Genomic DNA, 10,925 nt, shown 5'->3' on the forward strand with positions numbered 1-10,925 from the left:
TAAACCATAATGGAAAAGAACATGAAAAAGAATGTGTGTGTGTGTGTGTGTGTGTGTGTGTGTGTATATAACTGAATCACTTTGCTGTACAGCAGAAATTAACACAGCATTGTAAATCAACTATACTTCAATAAAATTAATTTTAAAAAACAATAATAATAAAGTTTGAGGTTCTCAAAAGATAATTATGTTTCAAAGTAACTGGGTAAGCTGTTAACAGTTGAGAAGAGCCTATTTTAATTCTATCTAATCAGGGACTCCATTTTATTTGTCTTCAAAAAGCAATACCATTTCACATTTACATTGCAATTTATAATTTGTAAGGATTTTTGACCTATGTAACCTCATTTGATGTTTATACCAACTCCACATGGTGGTCAGAGCTTTTTTATTGAGGGGACTGGGGCTCAGGGAGGAAAGCGTGGAACCCAGAGCAAACTCGGGTCTCCTAGCTCCTGGCCCAGTGTTCTTTCTGTTCTATCAAACTGACTCTCAACAGTTAGATGGAACCCTCCATTGTTTGGGGCTGTGCCTTCATCCTTACATGAAAAACCATGGTGGACTTCCCAGGTGGTCCAGTGGTTAAGACTCCATGCTTCCACTGCAGGAGGTGCAGGTTCAATCATCCCTGGTCGGGGAGCTAAGATCCCACATGCCACGTGGTGCAGCCAAAAAAAAAAAGGCAATACATAAGCAGAGTGTAATTGATTATGAAAATTTTTAGGCCAAGAAGCAATTGTTTTTGTTTTGTTTTGCTTTTATCAAGACTTCTTTTTTTCTTAGAGCAGTTTTAGATTCATGGCAAAATTGAAGGGAGGGTGCAGAGATTTCCCATATACTTCCTGACTCTCCACATGCATAAAGACAATAGTTTTAACCCTTTCTTAAAACATAAATTTTAGTAAGTAATTTGGGAATGTAACAATTAGGCTGCTATTCAATATTCCCATTACATCATTGTGCTCTTTGAGACTTAGAACAAGACCATGTGGTTCTAAAACAGGATTGTGGTGATGGTCATGGGACTATATAAACTTACTAAGACTCATCAAACTTAAAATGGGTAAAATTTATAGCACATAGATTATACCTCAATAAAGCTGTTAAAGCTACATACCCACTGGTATGCACTGAATTGGGTCCCCCCAAAATTCATATGTTGAAGTACTAATTCCAGCACTTCAGAATGTGATGGCATTTGGATAGGGCCTTTAAAGAGGTAATTAAGTTAAAATGAGGTCATTAAAGTTGGCCTTAATCCAACATGATCGATATCCTTTAAGAAGAGAAGATGCGGACACAGACACACACAGAAGAAAGACCATGAGATGACCCAGGGAGAAGATGGCCATCTACAAGCCAAGGAGAGAGGCCTCAGAAGAAACCAACCCTGCCAACACCTTGATCTCAGACTCCTGCCTCCAGAACTGTGAGAAATCAATTTCCGTTGTTTAAGTCACCTAGCCTGTGATACTTTGTTTTCGCAGTCCTAGTAAACACTCCCCAAATCTACCCCCCAAAGATACACATACACATGGATGGACCTAGAGATTATCATACTGAGTGAAGTAAGTCAGACAGAGAAAGAAAAATATCATATGCTATCGCTTATATGTGGAATCTAAAAAGATGATACAAATGAACTTATTTACAAAACAGAAACAGACTCACAGACTTCGAAAACAAACATGGTTACCAAAGGGGAAAGGTTGGGAGAGGGATAAATTAGGAGTTTGGGATTAACATATACACACTACTATGTATAAAATAGATAATCAACAAGGATCTACTGTATAGCACAGGGAACTCTACTCAGTGTTCTGTAATAACCTATATAGGAAAGGAATCTGAAAAAGAATGGATGTATGTATATGTATAACTGAACCACTTCACTGCACACCTGAAACTAACACAACATTGTAAATCAACTATACCCCAATATAAAATAAAAATTAAAGAGTATATATAAAAACAAATAAAATAAAATAAACAAACAAAAAAAAAGATACATACACACAGATACACACACACAAATGCTACATAACACAAACTATATGAAAACCTGCCTGAAAGAGTAGCTTTGGATTTTTACTTCTCCCCTGGGACACTATTTTACTCACCAAATTTTGTATGCTTAAGTTTCAATTATTTATATTTTGATGTTACTTATTACAGACTTAATAACAAACTACCAAAATTCAACATATAAAAAAGCTACATAGCTTTTTAGCTACATACCTCAACTCTATAAAAATAGAAACAAGCCATGCTCGATGGTGAAGAATGACTTTCCTGAAGTTCCACAGTCACTGGTGGACACCTTGAGAACTGGGAGCCAATATCTGGGCATCTGTCTCTTTATTAAAAATATTGATAGTTGCAGTGGAGAAAGCCCAAAACGCTGGGCCAAAGAAAGAAAAGATGAAATTCTTGCTACACAAACTGTGTAGAGTTAGTATAATTAGAAAGCGTAGAAATCATCCTATGAAGCAAGCACTATTTCTTACATTTCTTAACAGTAAAAATTTCCCTTGTTTCAATTCCTTTCTTAATTTTGTACCACAGTGACATGTTGCGGTACAGTGAGATCCTGAAATGACAGAAAAACATTGAGGTTAAGTATTGTTTTTAGTCAGATGAGTTGTGAGTTGAGCAAAAATGAAGTTAGACATTGGCAGGCAATGGGATATTTCTTTCATGTGCCCATCGTCACACTTCATTGACAGGCTGGGGTGTAAAATGTGCATTGCTGGGTTCAACGTGTAACGTTTGGCAGGACTTTTTTTTTTTTAATCACAATTGCAAACTAAAGTTTAACTTGATATAAAGAGAGATTAAAAGTCTAAGAACCATCTTTAAAACACAATACCATCCCCAGTTCTAAGAAAATAATTTGTTCTCTATAGAAGTTAAGAAAATTCCCCCAACAGATGGAACTTACTGCTTTATAAAAAAATATGATGGCCAGGCCAATGAAATGTTGGGTGGTGTTCTATAACCCAGAGGTCTGTACCCCTAGTATTTGTTTTACTTTTTCTTTATGCCTTTATTTTGACCACTCAATTCTATTCTCTTTCATAGAGTCCGCAGAATTAGTGACCCATGAGGCCATCTGCCTCTCAAGACAATCACTAGTAAGTTCTGCTACGTTTAAAGATACCATCCCACTGTAGTAGTTCCCAAAACTCAGCTCTCTTTCTTCTCATGTTCTCTGGATTGACAATATTTAACAGCTACCGATTGGAACTGCCATTAAAGAAAGTACATACATGAGACCCCAAATCTCTCAAATTCTAAAATCCTGACTACGTAAATCTAACACATTTCCTGCATTAGCTGACTGGTTTAAAATGTTATGCTTAATTTATCTCCATGAAAGCTGTCTGTATTTCCAAGAACATGGCAACCATAGGCATTCACTTCATAGGCAAATTTTCAGATCATCTAACCCTGTTGCATAGTTTATGTTATTCCCTCACCCCTCAAATGCTTTCTCAAACCTTGTGATCATCTGGGTAAACAAGTAACAGCTCCATGCTTACAACAAGATTAGAGCATAGGATAGAAAAATCAAAACATTAAAACAGGTCTTAGACTCAATTTCACTGTGCTTCGTGGTAAATATCACCAAAAAACAAATATCTATGCTTGTATGATTATGTAGGTTAATGGCCAGACTTAGCCAATGGTCTTTAGTTTCCATTTTGGCTGTAAATCAGTATAGAGGAAGAACCCTGCCCTGCTATTCTCTCTTATTTCCCTATGTTGACATCAAGGGGACCCATTTTCAAAGAGAATGTTGGTTGGTCATTTCAGGGCACATACTTATGAACATGGAGTTCATTCCTGATAGAAAAGGAAATTGAGAGTGCCAAAGGACAAGAATTTGGGCTGAGAATAGGAGGAAGAGCTGGCACTAATCCAGCTAGAAGACCTACACACATATAGGAAAAATATAATTTAGAGCAAGTCCTTTATTCCATTAGCTCTCTGTGTAAAGGAGGCCATAACTCCCTTCTCATATGAACCCTCAGAAGAAAGTTCCTAAAACAATAAAGTATATTAGGGCAAAAGAGGAAATGGAGTCTGATGAATGTACCAGAGAAGAACAACTAGCAAAATGACGAAGTAAACTGCTGTTTACATTTCTATTGTGATGGATCATGCCTTGTGAGTGTAAGTAATCTCTATGCTTTGATTTTAGCAATCAGCATATAAAAATATTGCCTAAGCCTCAAAAAATAAATCACCATAAAGGTTCATAGCCTCATAAAGTTTGGTAAATAAGCAACAGAATGGTTTGGAGTGCATTCATAGGACATAGAAACACAGCATTTGGAACTGTTAGCTGAAAGTAAAATTGAATAAGATGTATCTGTATAAGGCTTACCTTGGAGACGAAGGAAGATGCAAAATCAAATTATGAAAAGTAATATTTTCAGGGACTGCAATGTATGATGTTTCTAGGTAGAGTTCAATTTACTGAAGATAAAGATACCATGAAGCATAGCAAACCTGACTATATTTAAAATAGAAAATCATTTCTCTACTTGAAGGGAAGTCTATTAGCTACATTTTAGTAAACCCTGAACCAAAGAACCTATGAACTTCACTCTTCCAGCAGGAAGTATCTTGAGTTGGTTCAGGCTGTATTACAGGCTGGTCATTACAACACTTAGAAAAAATGTTATTGTCATCTCCATATTTTACCCAACCTAAGTATGATGGTTTCCTAGGGCCATAACAAAGTACCACAAACTTGGTGGCTTAAAACAACAGAGATTTATTCTCTCACAGTTCTGGAGGCCAGAAGTCTGAAATTAAAGTGTCAACAGGGCCATACTTTTTCTGAAGGCTCCAGGGAAGATTCCCTCCTTGCCTCTTCCTAGCTTCTGGCAGTGGCCGTCATTTCTTGGCTTCTAGACTCATCACTCCAGTATCTGCCTCTGTCCTCAAGGGGAGTTCTTCGTGTATGTCTCTGTGTCTTGACATGGCCTTTTTTTTTTTTTTGGCCGTGTGGCTTGAGGATCTTAGTTCCCTGACCAGGGATTGAACCCAGGCCACAGCAGTAAAAGCACCAAGTCCTAACCACTGGACCACCAGGGAATTCCCAATATGGCCTTTTTATAAGGACACCAGTCACTGGATTTAGGGCCCAATCTAATCCAGTGTGATCCCAATTTAACTTAACTAGTTACATCTGCAAAGACCCTGTTTCCAAATGAGGTCACATTTTGAGGTTCCAGGTGGACATGAATTTGCAGGGGACATTATCCAACCCAGTACACTAATCAATGATAAAAATATTTTTTAATAATCAAATATCTTCCAGGAGTCCACAATTTCTAAACATGTGCACTGTGTTTGGAGGCCAAATATAAGTACTCCAAATTATCCTTTTAAAAACAATGGATACATGTACACGTATGGCTGAGTCCCTTTGCTGTGCATCTGAAACTATCACAACATTGTTAATCGGCTAAACTCCAATATAAAATAAAAAGTTAAAAAAGAAAAAAGAAGGGTTTTCTTCTTGATCCTCGAATGACTGAAATTACATCTAAGCATGGAACAACTTCTGCTCTGGGGAGAGTGACGCAGACTACTGTTGCTATTCTTTCCTTCACTTTTTAAAATCATTTTTTTAAATCAAAAATAGTCCCTTGTTTAAAAAAATGCTTCAGGCTGTTGGGGAAATCCATCACCTGTTTATCCTTTTGGAACAGGACTTTCTTCAGGAACGTATTCTCATTTTATGTAGTTACAAGATGGATTCCATTTTTTCTTGTGTACTCTATCACCCTGACTTAGATAAACCCACAATGCTTCTTGACTTCAGTAAACAAATGAATAATGCTAGAGAAACAGATGACAGTCATCATTAAGATTAAAGAGCAAAGCCATGTGGTTAAAATATAAATTTGAAGTCTAGACTTACTGTTTTCATGTAGGGAGAGGGAAATATCTCAGACATTTTATATTCCAGAAATTGAGTTTACAGTGGTGCTTTTACAAGGAGAAGAAACAATTGTACATTTGAGGGTTTTTTTTTTTTAATAACCTAAGTTTTGGGCTAAGGCTTAAAGGAAAAAAAAATTTATTTCCCAAGAAATGGGAATTTTGTGAATTTTTGACTTTTTAACATTGATTTTATGGACCCTTTAACCTTCCCTGCTCTTGGGCTCAAATACGTTCCTTCAGATGCTTTAGTCCCTAAAAGAGGAGGGAATAGTCTAAGCCACACCCAAACCTCTGATTCTCATCCCACTCAGGTTCATGCAGGTTCAGAAAATGGGCAGAAGACCTAAATAGACACTTCTCCAAAGAAGACATACAGATGGCCAAGAAGCACATGAAAAGCTGCTCAACATCACTAATTATTAGAGAAATGCAAATCAAAACTACAATGAGGTATCACCTCACACCCGTTAGAATGGGCTTCATCAGAAAATCTACAAACAACAAATGCTGGAGTGGGTGTGGAGAAAAGGGAACCCTCTTGCACTGTTGGTGGGAATGTAAATTGATACAGCCACTATGGAGAACAGTATGGAGGGTCCTTAAAAAACTAAACATAGAACTAGCATACGACCCAGCAATCCCACTACTGGGCATATACCCAGAGAAAACCATAATTCAAAAAGACACATGCACCCCAATGTTCACTGCAGCATTATTTACAATAGCCAGGACATGGAAGCAACCTAAACGCCCATCGACAGATGAATGGATAAAGAAGTTGTGGTACATATACACAATGGAATATTACTCAGCCATAAAAAGGAACGAAATTCGGTCATTTGTAGAGACGTGGATGGATCTACAGACTGTCATACAGAGTGAAGTAAGTCAGAAAGAGAAAAACAAATACCATATATTAACGCATATATGTGGAACCTAGAAAAATGGTACAGATGAACCAGTTTGCAGGGCAGAAATTGAGACACAGATGTAGAGAACAAACGTATGGACACCAAGGGGGGAAAGCCGTGGGGGGGAGTGGTGGTGGTGTGATGAACTGGGAGATTGGGATTGATATGTATACACTGATGTGTATAAAAATGGATGACTAATAAGAACCTGCTGTATAAAAACATAAATAAAATAAAATTCAAAAAAAAAAAAAGTCATAGAAAAAGAGATCAAATGTATGGTCACCAGAGGTGGGGAGTGGGGGGAGGGGGAGTTGGATGAAGGCAGTCAGAAGGTATGAACTTCCAGTTATAAGATAAATAAATACTAAGGATGTAATGTACAACATGATAAATGTAATTAACACTGCTATATGTTATATGTGAAAGTTAAGAGAATAAATCCTAAGAGTTCTTATCACAAGGAAAAAAGGTTTTTTTTCTTTTTCTTAATTTTGTATCTGTATGAGATAACGGATGTTCACTAACTTTATTGTGGCCATCATTCCACGATGTATGTAAGTCAAATCAGGATGCTGTAACTTACACAGTGCTATATGTCCATTATATCTCAATGAAACTGGAAGAAAATAATTCACCCACAAAATAATAAAAAGAAAAAGAGGAGAGGACACAAGACAGAGGCAGAGATTGAGGTGATGCTGCCACAAGCCACGGAATGCCAGGAGCCACCAGAAGCTGGAAGACACAAGAAAAGGTTGTCTCTTGGAGGCTTCAGACGGAGCCTGGCCCTGCCAACACCTGCATTTTGGACTCTGGCCCCTGGAACTGTGAGAGAGTAAATTTTTGTTGTAAAGTCACCGAGTTAGCAGCCCTAGGAAAGTAATACAAACATCTCTTGCTTTTTATGACTCAGTTCTCTTTCTGCTATACCCTTTGCAAGAATGTGGTTATTAAACTCAACAAGTTTAAAAAAAAAAAAAAAAGGGGGGGGGGGTGAGCTGCACTGCAGATCTGGGTAGTAGGTCTTGATTAGATCAGCTCCAACTTCTCGCTGAGGACCAGCAATTACATGGAGAGAAGGAAGAAGGAGGCAAAGCTACCCGCCCCACGGTGTTCACATTAAATATTCAGTAGCTAACTTCTTGCATTCTATTTGTGGCCGAGATGATGAAAGATTATTTGAAATCAGCACAGAAATATTTTTTGCATCTGATTTTAAAGCTGTGCTTAAATATAGTGAGAAGAGCACAGCAAAGTATGTATAGACAGAATCTTCTAGAGCAATCTCTTTCTGGAATTCCCCAAGACTCATGCCTGAGCAATACAGACATTACCTAATAGGTAGCTTTCTTGACTACATAAGCCAAGATAATTATATCAGTTGTTTCCACCCAGACAGGATCCTACCTGGACAGGCTCCCTCGATGACACCTGGTAAGGCTTCGTAGGAAAAAGGAAACGTGACTAGCTTGGGCTACAATATAAAAGTATTTCTTAATCTTTAGAGTTTAAATCATTACTAGTATTTCTAATTAGGTCCCCTAAAGCCCTCATTTCTGTGTCAGGATACTGATAATACTATCTAATAATATAACAGACAGTATCATGCATTAAAACTGCTGTTCTTATTTTTCATTTGCCAATCGTTCAATTTAGACCATATGGGTTGTATCAGGTACAAGGTAACCTCACGAGGTTGAAGCAGGCTAGATTTCATTTCCATCCACCCCCAAGACAGAGTTTAACTTTACATTGTGCTTAATTGCCATCACACCTCCCATGTGATAGAGGCCTTTACTTTTTTATTTATATAGAATACATATATACAGAAAAGGGTTGGCAACGTAATTCCCTGATAAAAAAGCTATGTATTTTAACTTCTTTTTCTCTGTTATACAAATACACATCACTGAATTTTTTAAATAATTTAGAAACAAAATCTACTTAGTAATGATTTTTCACTGCTTCTGATTCAAATCATTTAACTTTCTAATGGCCAAGACAACAGCACCCAAATGGGTGGTATCTGGGGAAATAAAGAAAAGATCACCTTGGCTGCACCCCCCCCCACCCCATCCTCACCTCCCTCACTCCCTTGGCTTCACATGGCATCTTCACTCTACCCAGGGTTATTCAAAATCCAAAATCGTAAATTGAAACACACTGACTTAGTTCTTTCTGGCTGCTGTAACGGAACATCGCAGGCTGGGTGGCTTAATAACAACAGAAATTTATTTCTCACAGTTCTGGAGGCTGGAAGTCAGAGATCAGGGTGCCAGCATGGTGGGGTTCCGGTGAGGACCCTCTTCCGGGTTGCAGATGGCTGTTTTCTCGTTGTATCCTAGAGGGAGAGAGCGAGAGAGAGAGAGAAAGAGGAAAAGAGGGAGAGAGGGAGAGAGAGAAATTGAGAACGAAGAGAAAGGGAGAGGGAAAGGCAAGCTCCTCGGGACTCTTCCAAGGGCATTAATCCCATTCATGAGGGCTCCACACTCATAACCTAATCACCTCCCCAAGACCCCACCTGCTGATACCGTTACACTGCGGGCTAGGGTTTCAAAGTATGAATCTGGTGGGGGGGGGAGAGGGACACAAACATTCAGTCCACAACACACACCCTTCTTGGATGGCAGTCTCTACCTCTCAGCCTCACTCCCTTCCACCCACTACTTCGCTTTTCAATTTCATCAAGACCTCTAGGCACCTGAGCCCTTTTCTGTTGATCAGCCACGCCCACTCCCTTCCTTACCCGCAAAATACGTGGTGGTTCCTCACCTCCTTTCCTACCAAGCTCTTCAACTCCCTAGTTCCCTTGTCCTTCTGCCATGCTGGTCCCCTAAAACCCCAACCTAGATCTAACCAACTCTCCACCTTGTCGTTGCCGTTGTGAACGGCTGGAGGAAATCTCTCCACCCCCAGATGGAACTTGACATCGATGCTGCCAGTTGTAGGCGCATGTTTCCCTGCTCAGCTGTTCCCCTCCTGCTCCAGGGGCTATTTTCAACCTTCTCAGCTTTCTTCAAACCTTCGACCCCAGGATGGCAGATACAGCCAGCTGGGGAACCAACCAACGTCCTCTTCTTCCAGGACACCCAGGAAAACTACACTCCACAGCCCCTTGCGTCTGGTGTGGTGGTGCTGCTGAGATCTAGTCCCGGGCCTGGCACAGCCAAACCTCCCATAAATGCTCCTCCGTCTCCTCCCCCTTCTGCAGGGCGGATGCTGAGGCCTGGGGCAGACTCGGATGTAGCCAGTTAAGAATCAGAGCCTCGGGGCTTCCCTGGTGGCGCAGTGGTTGAGAGTCCGCCTGCCAATGCAGGGGACACGGGTTCGAGCCCTGGTCTGGGAAGATCCCACATGCCGCGGAGCAGCTGGACCCGTGAGCCACAACTACTGAGCCTGCGCGTCTGGAGCCTGTGCTCCGCAACAAGAGAGGCCGCGATAGTGAGAGGCCCGCGCACCGCGATGAAGAGTGGTCCCCGCTTGCCGCAACTAGAGAAAGCCCTCGCACAGAAACGAAGACCCAACACAGCCATAAATAAATAAGTAAAATTAAAAAAAAAAAAAAATTTAAAAGAATCAGAGCCTCTGTCCAAAGTGGCCCTGAATGATTTTGCGAAGCACATCTCACGCACGCGCACACACACACGCACACCCTCCTACCTGCCCTCTCCACTGTGTCACGTGAGTTTCACGTGAATGAGAAATAAACTTAGGTTAATGAACTTAGGCTAAACCCCTGAGGGAGGCCTGGAGAGGACATCACGTCCAGCTGCTGGGCTGACCTAATCCCCACCCCACCCTCATACAGCACGGGGCCTTGCCTGCCGTTCTGCTGAAGAAGAAAAAATGAAAACGCATTTTGTTCTCTAATAAGCGATGGAGGCCAACGAAAGGCAGCCCGAGTAGTAAGCTTCAGTGTTACCTATTGTCTTCGGGGCAATGATCTTACAGAATTCATAAGGCCGCCAGCCTCTCAGACTCAGCTTGGAGGGGAGATCTGAGGCCAGGAGGCCTTCACAGGCCCTGGTTCTGAGCTCTGCCTTTCCCCTC

The 10,925-nt window shown here is 40.3% G+C and overlaps 1 long non-coding RNA gene across 1 annotated transcript in view; it reads right to left on the bottom strand.

The window, feature by feature from the left end:
- The window catches only part of LOC309610317, a 39,910-nt gene extending 29,154 nt beyond the window's left edge, over positions 1 to 10,756 (bottom strand). Inside the window, exons 1-2 of the long non-coding RNA XR_014233846.1 lie at positions 9,744 to 10,756; positions 1 to 9,216 (exon numbers count right to left, since the gene is read on the bottom strand). The exon at positions 1 to 9,216 is cut by the window's left edge and continues 20,927 nt beyond it. This is a non-coding gene — a long non-coding RNA (uncharacterized lncRNA). The remainder of the gene's footprint in view (positions 9,217 to 9,743) is intronic.
- Positions 10,757 to 10,925: the final 169 nt, after the last annotated feature.

Source organism: Balaenoptera borealis, assembly GCF_965194805.1.
Source record: "Balaenoptera borealis genome assembly, chromosome: 14".
Taxonomy (NCBI): domain Eukaryota; kingdom Metazoa; phylum Chordata; class Mammalia; order Artiodactyla; family Balaenopteridae; genus Balaenoptera; species Balaenoptera borealis.